Source organism: Delphinus delphis, chromosome 12 (assembly GCF_949987515.2).
Source record: "Delphinus delphis chromosome 12, mDelDel1.2, whole genome shotgun sequence".
NCBI classification, from domain to species: Eukaryota; Metazoa; Chordata; class Mammalia; order Artiodactyla; family Delphinidae; genus Delphinus; species Delphinus delphis.
Genome location: NC_082694.2, coordinates 80124284 through 80141057, shown reverse-complemented (window position 1 = coordinate 80141057; position 16774 = coordinate 80124284). Strand labels below are relative to the sequence as shown.

General features: G+C 38.9%; 1 pseudogene; it reads left to right on the top strand.

The window, feature by feature from the left end:
• Positions 1-13350: 13350 nt before the first annotated feature.
• Positions 13351-13581, top strand: LOC132434752 (calmodulin-binding transcription activator 1 pseudogene; annotated as a pseudogene).
• Positions 13582-16774: the final 3193 nt, after the last annotated feature.

Here is a 16774-nt window from a genome sequence, read left to right as displayed (position 1 = left end):
GTAGTTATTTTTGTCAGGTTTGTAAGATTTTGTAAATAAAAAGCCATTCCTTTGTATGTAGTCCTCTAAACGGGGACAAATGTATATTGTTATGAAACTACCACCACAAACAAGAAATAGAATATTTCCACCACTACCCCCAAAACTTTCCTTATGTCACTTTTGTCAGCTGTCCCATCAATCCCCCACCTGTGAACATAACTAAACAGATTTGTCCCAATAGTTATGCCTTTTTCCAGAATTTCATAACATTCAATCATATAGCTCATCTGCCTTTGTTTCTGGATTATTTCACTTAGCATATAGGTTCTTAGAATCAATGTTGTGCATAGATCAGTATTTAATCCCTTTTCATGACTGAGTAGCATCCCATACTACTCAGTAGTCCACACTGAGTAGTATGGACACAATGTGTTAATCCATTCAAACTATGATAGATACAGGGGTTGTCCATGTGTGTGTCCATGTGTGTATGTGTGTTTATGACTAAAGCTGCTCTGAGTATTTGAGTACACATCTTTGTATGAACATATAATTTTATTTCTCTTGGGTAAAAATCAGTGAGTGGGAGTACTGCGTTTCATGGTATATATTTAACTTTATAAGAAAATCCAAACATGTTTCCAAAATGGTTGTATTACTTGGCATTCTGAGCACTGATGTATGAGAGTTCCAGATGCTCTGCATCCTGTCAGCCCACAGTATTGTCAGTATTCTACCTACTCTATAGCTGTGGTCTTCTATCACCCATGATTAAATTTACCTTTTCCCGACTAATGCTCTTAAACACCTTTTTCTGTGCTTATATAAAATCTGTATCTTTATTTGGTCATCTGCCTGTCTGTATTTCCATTTTTAGGGGGTTATCTTACTATTATTTAGTTTTGACAGTTATTCATGTATTTTTGTATACAACTGCTTTGTCAAATACAACATATTTTGTAAGCATTTTTCAGTCTATAGCTTTTCTCTTTTTTTTCATTCTGTAAATATTCTTTATTAAAGAATTTCCTGAAGTGATATTCTGACCATTCTCAGTATTGGATTGGACTGAGGCGAAAACCAGGGCAGACCTGGGAGCAGATAGTTGGAACCATATACAGTGATTGTTAAGTCCTGAGTATATAAATGACACACCTCAACCTGGGGCTCAGAGCCTTTCTCATCATGCAGAGATCTAAGTTATAATCCATACACACCATTCTCCTGGAAGCTTCCCAGTGATCAATTCAGAGGTCATCGTATGTGGATGAAGAAATCACATCTTGACAAATCCAGTAACTCTAAATGAGACACTTTTCAGGAAAAAACCACCCTTCTTTGTTATCACAGCACAGGTGTTATTTTCAACCTGGCCCTGGACTTGAAATCTTAGGAGTCTTCGTTTTGTTAATGCAAGTTCATGTGCCCGATGCACAGTGAGGCCAAACAAACTGAAACATCGGAGTTTGGAGCAGAAAAAGGTTTATTGCAAGGCCATGCAAGAAGAAAGGTAGCTCATGCCCTGAAAAGCCTCGAGTTCCTATAGCTTTTCTTATTTTTAACACTGTTTTTTGAAGAAGAGAAGTTATATGCAACTTGTTTCTTCTTTTTCAAATTGTGTCGTCTATTCTAGTTCTCTTTCATTTCCTTATTCTATTAGTTTCCTGGAGCTGCCATAACAATATACCATGAATATGGTGGCTTAAAACAACAGAAATTTATTCCCGTACAGTTCTGGAGGCCAGAAGTCTGAAATCAGTATCACTGGCCAAAATCAAGGTGTTCACAGAGCTGTACTCCCTGCAGGGGCTCTAGAGGAGAATCCATTCCTTGCCTCTTCCTGCTTCTACTGGCTCCTTTTGCTTGTGGCTGCATCATTTCCATCTTCAAGGCCAGCATCGCCAAATATCTCTGATCTGTCTTCACATTGCCTTGTCCTCTATGTGTCTGTGTCAAATCTCCATCTGTTCCACTTATAAGGACACTTGTGATTACATTTGCGACCACCTGGATAATCCAGGATAATCTCTCCATCTCAAGATTCTTAATCACATTTGCAACGATCTCCGCCCACCATATAAGGTATCATTCTTAGGTTCCAGAAATTAGAATGTGGATATTTTAGGGATACCATTTTTCAGCCTACGACACTTATGCATTTTATAATCAGTTCACCTGTATCTACAAAAATATCTTGATTGATTGTTTTTGCATTATATCTATAGATCAATTGGGGGAGAAATTACACTTTTACTATGTTGAACCTTCCAATCCACGATCCCCATATGTCTCTTCATTTACTTCAGTCTTCTTTGATTTCTTCCATTAGTGTTTTGTAGTTTTCAGAACACGGATTTTATATATATATATATATATATATATATACACATATAGCATTAGGTTTTTACTTAAGTATGTGTTTTTGAATGCATGAAATAAATGTTGGCTTCTAATTCAAATATGATATTTAATAATTTAAACTAAGGAATAGCTCATGCATTTACCTAGATGTTATACTCTGTAGTAGTATAGAATCATATGAATACCTTGGTATTATGTAGGGAAGAATATTAAGTTACGGTGGGCAGTGTTGTATTTTTGATTATTATAACAATATAATTTAGTAGGATTTTATACAGAATTCAATAAGTTTTAATAATTTTTGCAGCTATAACTTTTGCATCAATACCTGTGGGTGAAATAAGCATGTTTTAAAGCAGTGTGAATGTCTCTTTTGGAACTGAAAGCAGTATTTAACATACACTCTCAGTTTTGGGATGAGTTTTGTTTATACTTCTGCTTTCTGAGCTTCTTGGTGTTCATTAAGAGAATTGTCACAATTTTTTTCTTTTTTCTTTTCTTTTACTTCTTTGCTCAAGAGAGCAGAGTGACAGTGGAGGTGGTCAGAACTCTTCTTATACTTACATTCTGTGGAAACTACTTAGGTCAGGAAACCAGGGCAGGAGGTTCCAGAGGAACACATCTAAATACTCCTTAAACTCCACTGATGCACTGGAAAAAAGTCTTTGGTCTAGAACATGAGTCCCCAGTTTGGAGTTCACCAAGTTGTTGCAAAGAGGCAGTGAAAGGACCATGCATTCCCTGCATGCTTACTCTGGACCCACCCTGAGAGTGAACATTATGTAGTGATATGAATTTGTGAGCTAATACCAACACTGTTATAAAAAATTGGTTTGGAATATTTTATTTTTTTTTTTGCGTTATGCGGGCCTCTCACTGTTGTGGCCTTTCCCATTGCGGAGCACAGGCTCCGGACGCGCAGGCTCAGCGGCCATGGCTCACGGGCCTAGCTGCTCCGCGGGATGTGGGATCTTCCTGGACTGGGGCACGAGCCCGTATCCCCTGCATCGGCAGGCGGACTCTCAACCACTGCGCCACCAGGGAAGCCCCAGGTTTGGAATATTTTAAACAATATTTTATAAATAACCGAAATAGGAAAGATTTTATGGGAAGACCACTAGAGGTAAATAATAGATACAATTTCTCTGCTGTTTCAGGAATGAAAAATATTATTGGAATATTACTGGAAAAATATTACTGGAATTTCAGTTTTGAATAAAGGTATGAATTTAAAAGATGAAAAACAAATAACAAATCTAGCAGAAACAATAACAGCCCTCTTGTATCTAATTCTGGGACCACCATTATCCATACTATATTTATTTCTCGCAGCCACAGTTGTAAACCTCCATCAGTGGATGGAGCTGAAGATCCATCAGGTTAATTAACTTGCCAAAAGTTACTAAGGCATCAAAGGGCCAAGTTAGAATTCAAGTTCGGGGGGCGGGAAGGGTAAATTAGGAGTATAGGATTAACATATACACACTAATGTGTATAAAATATATAACCAACAAGGACCTACTCTATAGTATGGGAACTATACTCAATATTTTGTAAGAACCTATAAGGAAAAAAGAATCTGAAAACGTATATATACAGATATATATACACACACACATATGTATATCTGAATCACCATGCTGTATACCTGAAACTAACATGACATTGTAAATCAACTCTACTTCAATAAAAAACAATAGATTTTTAAAAATTCAGTTCTAATACACTCCAAGAGCCAAACTACTTCCATAATAGCATATTATTATTTTTTCATAGATGGTTACTAGGTAGCAAACCTTACCAAATGTGGTATATATTGGGGGAAGCAGAGTGAAAGGAAATAATGGTAAAGGGATTTGTTGGTTAAAAAAAAATGTTGGACATCCAATCCAAAGCTTTGATTTCTTTCTTGAAAAGTCTGCCAACTAAGAAGAGGAAATGAGAAGAAAATGCCTAAAACTGACCTAAACATAGAACTGCTTTTCAAAGGCAAAGGGGTAACATGTATATTGATTTTCTAGCCAAAGAAGAATAAAGTCATATTTGACCTTTGTTTAGGAAACAACTCTGTTCCTTTCCATAAAGTAACTTCTTATTCTTCCTCTTTGGATTACTGCTTTTAAATTATATTCTATATTAAAGGTTAAAATATTTTCTGCCCATACAATGCATCTATAATTTACAGCCCATTGATACGCTTTTCTTTTTTGCTCCAAATAGCATATTCCCACCTTAGGGTCTATTATTATGTCTGACAAAATTGAAATGAGAGCATTAAAAGTTTGAATTTAGTGAGGTGTGAGACCCTTAGGGCCTTTGCAATACATTCTTAAAAAGCTAACCCCATACAGTATTGAATTACTCCAGTGCCCTTGAGGATGTGTATTTTCTGTATTTCAAGTAATCTAATTCATGGCTCTTGTTTATATATACAAGTAGGGGACATTGCATGGTTACTATATCTGCCTTATTTTAAAAAAAGGATAGTTTTCTTTATTTTCTGTTAAATAGCATATGTATGCTTCATTCATATTAAATATATTGAAATGTAAGCCATTTTTACTGCAAATTTCAATCCTTTTATAAGTATTCTGGATGCAGTTAATGTCATCATATTTCTCCCTAGTGTACATCTACGTCCTAGACTTAGTTTCTTAGTTTTAAGAATATTTTCTAATTTATAATATTTAATCATACATTTAGATAAAAATCAACAGGGTACTTAGTAACCAAAATACCTTCCTCAAATGTATAATCATACTATACAATTCAATTTTGATGAATCTCTTATAAATTTCATATTTCAGAATTTATTGTCTACAATACTGTGTGATGAGATTACAAAGAATATGAATTAAGTAAGATCTAACCCAGCAGAATGCCACCTACACCTACATAATAGTCTTCATAAGTTTAACATAATATGACTGAAGTTCTCATACTCTTCTTATTTTCTGAAAATAAATAAATGTGTCCTTGAAGTAACATTTTATTTTTCCTGCAATACTATATGTTTGGAATGCATACAATTTTCTCGAATTTTATATTGTATTCTATATATCTGTGTTTCCTAGATTCTTTTACTTGCAATTTTGAGGAATCTCTCATAAATCATGCCCATGAAAGCAAAATCAATAATGTTAAGAAAATTAAACATCAACTTCCTCTTCTAGTCTCTCTCATGAAAGTTGGAGAATTTTTTAAAACTGTTCATGGATGAAACCACCAACATTTTAAAACATGAATGCCATATCGAAATAAGAAAGTTATTCTCTTAAAATGATTTTTAAACTTGCTCCCACTTGAATTCACCCAGACCAAAGGTTTTTGTAATGCAAGACATTGTTAAGTGGTCTGGAACAGTCAGTTGTCATTCTCAGGGCACCCTTTCTAGTAGAGCATTAACAGAAAAAATTCAATGCTTCGTTTTTCTGACGGACTAATACAAATTAATTTTTTTTTTTCTGAATGTACAATATGGAAATGTGTTCTCATAAAAACATAGTTAGAAGTTTGGGAAGTTGGCATGTATTACTGAAGGACGGCTATTCTGGGACACCAGGTACTGGGCAGAGGGCAGGAAATTAAAAGATAATGAGATTACACAAGTGGAAGTTACAGCGATGTCATGGGAACACTAATATACATTTTCACGCTGAGAGTTGAGGACGATCTGGCAGGCCATCAAGTCTCCTCTTGGCCTATAACTCTACTGGGAGAAAAGGTGAAAGCGTTTGGGGATCCACATTTCAGTTCCTAAGATTAAGACAAAAATACAACTTCAGGAGGAGGACCAGTGCCAAGATGAGACACTTGGGAAGTCAGAGTAATAATCATGAGAGCATAAGCACATGGCATTAGATAAATTCCTCTTTGAAAGAATCTCCCTAGAGATTTTAATTGATAACCTAGTTTAAGGTTTTCTTTTTGGTATGTTTAATTTATATTCAGTGTCCTGAATTTAAGGGCAGAAAAAATATCCAGAACTGGGGAAGAGGGCATGGTGTAACTGAGAGGGGTGATGAGAAGTCACAAAGGCAAAGGATTTGGAGGAGGGAGATACAATTCCCTGTCTGTGATATGAAGGGCGTCTCTCTACCTGCTGGTACAGAAAGGGTATCTTTTACATTGGAGATTTATTTCCTGCTTTCAGGGGGGAAAAAGGGGGTCAGAGTGTTCTTTTGCACTGGCTGTTTCTTAAGTAACTTTAATTCAAAGTCATCGATATGTCAAAGTGGCATATTTGGGGACAGCTTGTGTTGAACTTCATCAGCCTTTAATTAAGATGGCTATCCTATGCCATGTGCTGTGCTTAAACTTTTATTGTAGGACCTCCGAACTTCACAACAACACTGAAAACATTGTTTTTATTTTATTGATGATAAAAACTGAGTGAAAGCAATGCTAAGTTGGGTCTTTCACAGATTTATCATGACCATTAATGGATGTGGAAATAGAGGGCATAAAAGGGCATGTTGCTCGGCTGAGCTCGCATAGCCAGGCTGCTGCAGGGCAGCCCCAGCTGCAGGTGGTCCATCAGGAGACCTCTCCTCACACCCACAGACTTCAGGGCCGTTGTCTCTGTCAGATTCCTCCTAATGCCTGATGGGAGCACCTGGATCCTCTCCTAGACTACTGAGAGGAAAGGGGTAAGACCCGGTTAACAAATGAGAATGGCTGACCTTGAGAGGGCTTTCTAAGGACAAAATGGACCTGACATTGACTTAGTGTATGCCTTAGGCAGCCCTGGCAGCAGGAGTTGGCATGGCGGGGTGTCTAATCAGGCCAATTCCTAGCCCCTGAAGGTTTTTAATTTCTGAAAAGCCAAGTCATTATCTCAGGTGAACTACAGATGTGATTAGGAAGAAGAGAAGACTGCAGGCTTAGCAAAAATTACGATCATACTGGAAAGAAATGCACTTATTCAGAAAAAAGTGCCCTGGCAAACAGCTGAGATGTACAACAGTGAAAACTTAGTTATGCAGTTATTTTAAATTGCACAAAGAAGACTTGTGACATCAGGAGGATGAAGCACCTTCAATTTAGAACTCTTGAGAAATCATGGACATGAAGACCGCTTGGGTAAGAATGTGTATGCGCATTATAGTTAGGACAGAATGCGTGGAGTAAAACTCAAGTGAAGTGGGAGCCTGTGAGGTATTAGTTTGCCTACCAGTTCCTGCCCTTACAAATTATGCAATCTTTTACAAATGACTTATCCTTTCTGATTAAAATTTTATTATTATTACTATTATTATTTTGCTTATGTAAAATAGTGGATGATATTGCTAATCAAACGTCCCTCAGATCTCTTCTTTCACAAGTAGTATTTTTGCAAAGATAATTTTCTCATAATAGTAAATGTGGTACCATTCATTAAAATAATATTTTATTGTCCTGTACATATATATAATACAGTGCATATAATGTATTGCAGAGTTATTAAGAAGACAGGATTTAGGGCTTCCCTGGTGGTGCAGTGGTTGAGAGTCCGCCTGCCGATGCAGGGGACACGGGTTCGTGCCCCAGTCTGGGAAGATCCCACATGCCGCGGAGCGGCTGGGCCCGTGAGCCATGGCCGCTGAGCCTGCGCGTCCGGAGCCTGTGCTCCACAACGGGAGAGGCCACAACAGTGAGAGGCCCGCGTACCGCAAAAAAAAAGAAGACAGGATTTAGAGTCAAATTCATGGATTCAACTCCAGTATTTACCAGCTTGTTCCTCAGTACAAGTTGCCTCTCTACCTAAGCCTATGTTCTCTCTTTTTCTTTTTCTTTCTTTTTTTCTTCTCTTTTCTTTCCTTCATTTTTTTTCTCATTTCTTTTCTCTTTTTTTTTTTTTTGCAGTACGCGGGCCTCTCACTGTTGTGGCCTCTCCCGTTGCGGAGCACAGGCTCCGGAAGCGCAGGCTCAGCGGCCATGGCTCACGGGCCCAGCCGCTCCGTGGCATGTGGGATCTTCCCAGACCAGGGCACGAACCCATGTCCCCTGCATCGGCAGGTGGACTCTCAACCACTGTGCCACCAGAGAAGCCCTCTCATTTCTTTTGTTTTCCCTTCTCTTTTCTCTTGTCTTCTTTTATTTTCAAGCCTTGGTTTTCTGACCTATAAATTGATACTAGTGCTTAGGGATAACAAGGATGTATTTATTAGTATGGAAAACTCATATGTTAGAGAAGGAAAGTTAAAGAACAAAGTAAGTAGAAATTAAATTGAGTCAAATAGTAAATTTAGAGAAGACTGTATAGATCATAAAAATTATGGAGCAATAGATAAAATAATGGAGTGAAACTAAGATTTGGGGTTCATGATCAAAAAGGTGAGTTGAGCCAAGAGTAGAGTTGAGATCTAACCAAGTGGAGCAGAGGGTCCACCAGAACCTGAACTTCATTCACTCACTCCTAGTTGCTTGGCAAAAATCGCCAACCCTATTCTAGTAATATTATAATGAGAAAGAAAACATCAGAAGAGGTAATAAGTAGTAATTGTGGGAAGAATTGCACTTTTATTATCTCTTTCCTGGTGTGAGATCTGAGAAGGTATTTGGGAGCAATTTGTGTTACAGACAAAAGATCAGGTTATAAATAAAATAATTTGAATCATGTGCCAAAGAGTTAAATTGAGGCTGTGTTCCCAAGAGCTTCTCTGTACACAGCTGACGCTCTTCCTCTCACTGAAGCTGGGTGATTATAAGTAATGAAGTCATGTATCTACATTGTTTTGCTTTTTTCACACTTGGGAACTGCTGTCTTGAACAAGGAATTCACAGAAACATATTCTTCCAGTTGCTAGAATAAATTGGGTTGAGACTTGAAATATTTTAGCTCTTTGCTGCTTAAAATGTTTTCCATGTACTTTAATTGCCTAGAGAACTGGGCTCACATACAGCAGGTAATAGTAGTAGAAAATGAAGCCAACAACTATTTTGTAGGGTGTGGCTATGAGGCGCTAAGGTGAAAACGATTGTACAAGCCTGTCACCACGCCTGTGTCGAAGATGAACAAAGCTAGTTACGTGTTAAGGACAGATTTTAATCAGTAATACAATGTTGCAATAGGGAAAAGAGTCCAGTATGAATTGAATTGAATTGCATTGAATCGAATTGGGATGTGCAATGAGGTGACTGGGCATTTTTAAAGACGAATGAAGGAATAGAGTTACAGAGAGTTAGTGTAAATGCTATTCGAACAAACGTGTCAGTTCACTGGAGATTATGGAAGTTAGGATTCTTTTCTCCCATGGACACTGTGAGACAGAGGCCCTATCTTTCCTGATGATCACATTTCAAAGGAAGGCCTTCTTAGGTCACTCTTGAGTTATAGGAGGTACATATACATCTCAAAGAGACAGAGGACAGAGTCACAATTCTAAGCCCTTTTCAGCAAATGTTTTAAGAAAGTAAGGTTAGTAGCCTCTGGTCAAGGGTTGGCTAGAACAAGCAGTAAATTCTTGTGGCAACCTTGAGCTTCCTCGGGCAGGCACTTTAAGGGGAAGTGCTATCATCCTAGATATGCAGCCTTGAGCTGTTAGAAGCCGTGTTAGCATTTAAGCCTTTTAGTGTGAGTAAAAAAAGGGAGACTAGGTGAAAGCATTTTTTTGCTGAGCATCTGGAGTTTTTATAGGCCAAGTTTGATGTCTACTCAAATAGAGGGCTCAGAGGAACTTGGCTAGAATTTGACTGAGGAGAGAATCTGTGTTACCTGGCACATAGTAAGTGCACAGAAAATGCTGTATATCATCACTATTAGCTAATTGACTGTTTTCTGTAATCTTATGAGTTTTGTTAATCTTTTAATTAAAACTGCTTATTTAAGGTCACAGCTTTTCACTACATCCTTTTCTCTAGCTCCTTCTGGTCCTCTCACCCATCATCTTCACAGCGTAAGATCATGAACACAGGGAAAAACATCAGAAGAACTAGTTAGACTGAAATTCACTGGTGCCTGGCCCACACTCTTATCACAATATCACCTAGAATCTTAAGATAGTTTCAAAATGGCTTCCCTGCCACCAGTATTGTCACTTCCTAGATATGCTCCAAAATAATACCATATTTGAGGCTTCCCTGGTGGTGCAGTGGTTGAGAGTCCGCCTGCCAGTACAAGGGATGCAGGTTCATGCCCCGGTCTGGGAAGATCCCACATGCCACGGAGCAGCTGGGCCCGTGAGCCATGGCTGCTGAGCCTACGCGTCCGTAGCCTGTGCTCCGCACAGGAGAGGCCACAACAGTGAGAGGCCCACGTAGCGAAAAAAAAAAAAAAAAAACCATATTTGCCTTTCTAATCAAAAATTTGATTTTTCACGCACTGCTGCAAATTCAAAACACACAATCATACTCCTTAGCTTAGCATAGATATCCTTTCATGAGTATATACCTACCCTACTTTTCAGCTTCTTATTTTGCCTTTTATCCTCTTGTACTTATTTTATCATCACTCTTTGAATAGCATTTGGCCTGAATAGCTATCCTCAATCAATTCTCCACACTCTAATAAAATAAACTCTCTCATTCTTCAAGATCTTCATATAGATGACCTCCTCTTTCAAGTTTTCCTTGACTCCAAGATATAGCATCTTCTAGGCTTGTACTTTAAAAATATTCTGTGGATAATCTAGTAATGGTATTTGACAAATTATACTGGGATGTGTCTCTGTAAGTATGTATTTCTTTCCACAATATCTGAGTGCTAAAAAGGCAAGGGTTTCTTTGTTCCTCAGTTCCTCAGATTAGCAAGGGCTCTGATACACAGTAAACACTCAATATATGGCAAATAAATGAATGGATACATGTAAAAATGAGTAACAAGAGCAGAAAATGTTACAAAACTTCATTGAATGCTTATGCAGTATGAATCTGTGAGCTTGACACTGCAGCTACAAATACAAATGGGGAAGCATTTAGGTAAGGTTTTGAATGCTTTTCTCATTTATTTAAAGTAATATGTTCCCAACTGAACTTGAACCTGGGTAAATTTGTGCTCTATCATTAACTACTTTTTCTTGGAGGATTGTTATCTAGGGTTTTCTGTACAGCAAAGTATAAAAATCACAGAATGGAAAACAATTTGATTTGGTGGGAAAATCCTTGCAAGCTTCAGGTCCCAAACTCATTATTTATTTACTACTGGAGGCTGTAATCTTTACTCCAAAGAACTGCCCCATCATTTAGACGTCTTAAATCTGCTGTTGAAAAATAACATACAAACCAGGGATGGTGATCTGCCTGAATCAAATTTGGCTTAAGACAAATCTAGGTCTAGTCCTGTAACAAGAGCAAATGAATGAAAAGGTACAGACAGCACCAATGCTGCTCTTCCAGGCAGCTGATGCTGACCCTCCTCAAGCATCGTTATTCAGCATAAGGAACTTAAATAAGGCAGGTCACTGCACACTCATTCTTTGAGCCTCAGTGACCTGTGAAGGCCTGGACCTAGTGACCTCTACACCTCTACAGGAATATCCTGGTTTGTGGATGATGAAACATTTAGGGGCTTGATATTTCCAAGTTACTATTTAAAGCTTTTTTGATAGACACTGTAAAATTGTTTCTGGTATCGGACAGGAACGTCTGTGCATTGAGTGATGTTCATTTCAAGCACCAATGGTATGACCTTAAGCTGTTATTTGTTTTCTGAGGTTCAATATGCTACTCCAAAAGATTACTTCCCTTTCTCAAAGGCTATCATTGAAATTTTATTTTTCTTATATTCAAAAACTAGAAATTAAAAAAGCCTCTGGAGGGCTTCCCTGGTGGCGCAGTGGTTGAGAGTCTGCCTGCTGATGCAGGGGCCATGGGTTCGTGCCCCTGTCCAGGAAGATCCCACATGCCGCAGAGCGGCTGGGTCCGTGAACCATGGCCGCTGAGCCTGCGCGTCCGGAGCCTCTGCTCCGCAACGGGAGAGACCACAACAGTGAGAGGCCCACGTACCGAAAAAAAAAAAAAAAAGCCTCTGGAGGTCAGAAATTGAGAGAGTGAATTGCTCATTGAGAGGTTAAAGCTGTGTGTGGGTTTACTGTTGTCATTAGAAATGGATCCTTAGACCTGTCCTCTCCTGCACCCAAAATAGGGTAATATGAATGTGTTCTTCTCCAAAAAAAAATATGAACGTTCTTTTATCTTTTAAGAACACGTTAAATCATTCATAATGTGGTGTGAATCATAAAGAAACATAATCTCGTGTTTGTGTTAAGGAGGAAACGTGTACCTCTAAAAATGTACAGTGTCATGTGAAGAGAAAATTCCTCCTGAATATTGCTTGTTTTTTCCTTCCTGCTAATTTTAGAGGTGTTACCACACAAAACCTGCCTGCATTCAAGATGCAGTGATTGCCAGTGTTTCAATCAGATGGTACTGATAGAAGTGTGATGAGTTTGTACCAATAACACATTTAAAAATAATTTGTACTAAAAATATGCTCTGTAAGACTTAATTAACATCCAGAGTTCCCAGTTTATACACGAGATATAAACAGAAAATATATTTTAAAATCTTTATTGCAAGCTTGTATGAAAATGAATGTATAAATGAGGAAGAGGGTTGTGTAAGGCCATTTGCTAACTAGACAGCTTGGCTAAAAGGGATGTAGACCAGGAGAGGAGTGGGTGACAGATGTGATTTTTATCACCTGTGACCCCATGACTCTTATCATAAGTGGGCCAGATCACAGTAAATTTACCATTTTTTCTATGTCTTCTATGGTCAGATCAGAGGATGAAGCCCCTGCACTGTAACTGGGTTGTTATACCTGGGGAATTTGGACCTCAGGAACAATAGGTAGGAAGAGGGGATAATGCAATTTTAAAGTCTAAATGGCATCCACAGCCTTATAACTCTGTGCTAAATCCGTATCCGTATCAGGGCATCCTCCACTAACAGGACTGTCTCCCCCCTCTGCCTGTTGGCCCATCCTCAAGATGCCAAGCTGACTGAGAGAGCCACAGAATTACAGCGCGGCGGCGGCGGGACGAAGCGCGCGCCCAGGTCCCTGTCACGAGAAGGAGGAGGTTGTGATGCGCGGAGGGGAAATGGCTGCCGAAAACAAGCCGGAAGAGCGTTTCCCAAAGTGTATTGTGCGGAATTAGCACCTGCTGCGTTCTCAACACCGTGCCACCTATAGATGATCATGGGAATAGCAATAGTCATGTAAAAATCTTTTCACCGAAAAAGCTGCTTGAGTGTCTGCCGACATGTTCAAGTTTACCCAAAGAGAGGCACCGTTGGAACACTAATGAGAGATTATGATGTAGCAGTCCCTTTGGATTTCTTTTTCATAATGTGTGACCCTTCACCTTTGATCCCCTGACATGCATTACCTTGGTAACCATTTCATTTTTTAATTTAATTTCATTTTTTGATTTTGGTGTACAAGCTGTAATATTTCATCTCTCGAAGTGTAACTGGCTGATTTCCTTAAATAGAGATACCCCTCTGAACGATAAATTTGCAAAATGCTGTCTTTATTTTCTGTATTAAAATTGATTTCAATATTAAAAATAAAGTGTAATCTGTGTTTTCATCCTTTAAAAAAAAAAACACAGGGCTTCCCTAGTGGCGCAGTGGTTGAGAATCTGCCTGCCAATGCAGGGGACATGGGTTCGAGCCCTGGTCTGGGAAGATCCCACATGTCGCGGAGCAACTGGGCCCGTGAGCCACAATTACTGAGCCTGCGCGTCTGGAGCCTGTGCTCCACAGAGAACAAGAGAGGCAGCGATAGTGAGAGGCCCGCGCACGGTGATGAAGAGTGGACCCTGCTTGCCACAACTAGAGAAAGCCCTTGCACAGAAACGAAGACCCAACACAGCCATAAATTAATTAATTAATTTTAAAAAAATTAAAAATTAAAAAAAAAACTTACCTGCAGAAGTGGCTTGGCCGTGGGGAGAGTTACTGAAGATGAAGATGGAAAATATCAAACATGTTTCCCTAGGAAAGTAAATCCTCCTCCAACCTACTCTCCTCTAGTGCTTGCATGTGTTCACCTGGCTTTCTTCTCTAGCGCATATTCTGTGGTCTCCTGAAAGGCGGGGACCAGTTTAATTCTGGGCCTGGCATGAAATAGTACACAGTGAATGTGGACAGAAGAAAGAATGTACAGGGAGAGTGATGAGAGAGCATAGGAGGAAAAAAACGGAGAAAAGGGGAAGAGGAAGAAAGACATTTAGGAAGGAGATACTTTAGCTTGATTGTCTTAAGTCACCATCTATTGTGTTCCCCCAAATGCCCCCTTTCAAATCTGCTTGTCATATCAGAGATGTCCAAGAAATAGCACCTGTTTAAGCAGATGTTTTTAAAACACTTTGTATATAAATTAGCAGATTTAATTTTTAGCTGTGGAGGAATGCTATGTGGTAGGTATCGTAAGAATGGTAAATATTATCTTCTTTATAAAAAGAGAAACAAAATCTCATAGAGTATAACACTAGATTACAAATTCTGTTCTGCTGGATTCTACCTAGTTTTCGAGGTTCTGTTTGATCTCATCTCCTTCAGGATGCCCACCACAACAGCTCTAGTTCACAGTGCTTTCTTGGGTCTCTGAAAAAACACTAGAAAATAGGATTTAGTCCTTATCCAAATATTGCTTCTTAGCTTTGATTATGTTTTGTTCATGCACCTTCTTTCCATCTAGATAACAAACCCTTGGGGTATGCCATATTTTCAAACATCTGACAAAGAAAAGGAACTTAATAATCATTCTTTGATTGGTGGACCAGGGAGCATCACATAATATAGAATTACAGGGAAATATACATCATTTAAATAGATTCTGATTCGAATGCTTATCAAGGACCTAGAATTCTAGAAAATTTTCAAGTTTGGTGGGTGTTCTCCTGCCATGCTTATCTTTACCTTGAGTATATTTCAATATCTGTGTTTCTTAGACTATGCATGATCTCTGCTTTATACCAACGGAGTCACTTCCAGTGGTTCTCCCTTTAAATGTATCTTCTAATTGGCTATCAGCACATTCTTTCCATAATTAGTCTACAGCAGTCACTTGCTTAAATCACCTCGGTGGTACCCTGGAGATTAGAGAATAGTTCAAATTCCTCGGTTCATCATCCATAGAACTTGCCATTCTCAAAATGCTTAATCTAATTTCATGGTTCTCTGTCTTCTTCCAGTGTCCAAGATACTTTTTCTTTACAGTCCAAACTTTAACTATCCTTTAAGATCAAACTCAACTGCTACATCCTTTCCAAAGACTTCTCTGGCTCGCGAGCTCTAGAGCCTGCGAGCCACAACTACTGAGTCCACATGCCTAGAGCCCGTGCTCTGCAACAAGAGAGGCCACTGCAATGAGAAGCCCGCGCACTGCAATGAACAGCAGCCCCCGCTCACCGCAACTAGAGAAAGCCCGCGCACAGCAACGAAGACCCAACGCAGCCAAAATTAAATAAATAAAATAATAAATTTATTAAAAAAAAGTGAAGGTAATAACAGAACCTTCCACATAGAGTGAGGTGATCCATGCAAAACCCTTAGAACAGTCACAGAATAAGTGCTCAAAGAATAATAACTACTATTAGTATTGTTATTAATGGTCAGGGAAATGTTTTTAAAGGAGATGTATGCTTCTTATGAATCCTTAGAAGGATGAAGAAAGAAGAGCTAAGGGAATAATTTTATAAATTACATTGCTAGCCATTAGGTTCAGCCCAATATCAAAACCCATCAAAATTCTACGTGGTGGTTATTTTGATGCACATTTTTTTTTATAAATTTATTTTATTTATATTTGGCTGTGTTGGGTCTTTGTCGCTGTGTGCAGGCTTTTTCTACTTGTGGCTCACGGGCTCTAGAGCGCAGGCTCAGCAGCCGTGGCGCATGGGCTCAGCCACTCCGCGGCATGTGGGATCCTCCCGGACCAGGGCTCGAACCCGTGCCCCCTGCATTGGCAGGCAGACTCCCAACCACTGCGCCACCAGGGAAGTCCCTTGATGTACATTTTTTACAGATGTGGAAACCGGCCCAAAGAAGTTAAGAAAGTTTCTCGGAAGTATTGTCCAGTAAGAAGCAAAGATGGAAATCAAATGTTACAGTTCTGATTTCACATTGTGCACCTATTACTCTACATAGGGATGCCTGCTTCCTGCCCGTTTACTCATAATAAGATGTGAGTCACTAGGACTGTTAAGGCAGTGCACTGTTAAAGCAGAATCTGAGCTCTTCTCTGCCCACTCATCTAAAATGCCTTTTGTTCTGATGGCACAGTCTTTACAACTGGTAATGGAAGAGAAAGGGAAACGTATTCATTTCAATTTTATTTTAAAGGAATGTTAGAGTGAGTTAGGTTGGGGGAAGAATTTTGTCTTTTGACCAGTGTAACTAGACAATTTTAATCTTGAATTCTTTTTGAGAACACTGTCAGGCTCCAAGGAGCAGAACTAGAATACAGTCACTTCTCTCAATATGTGTTTAGGGATTGCAATAA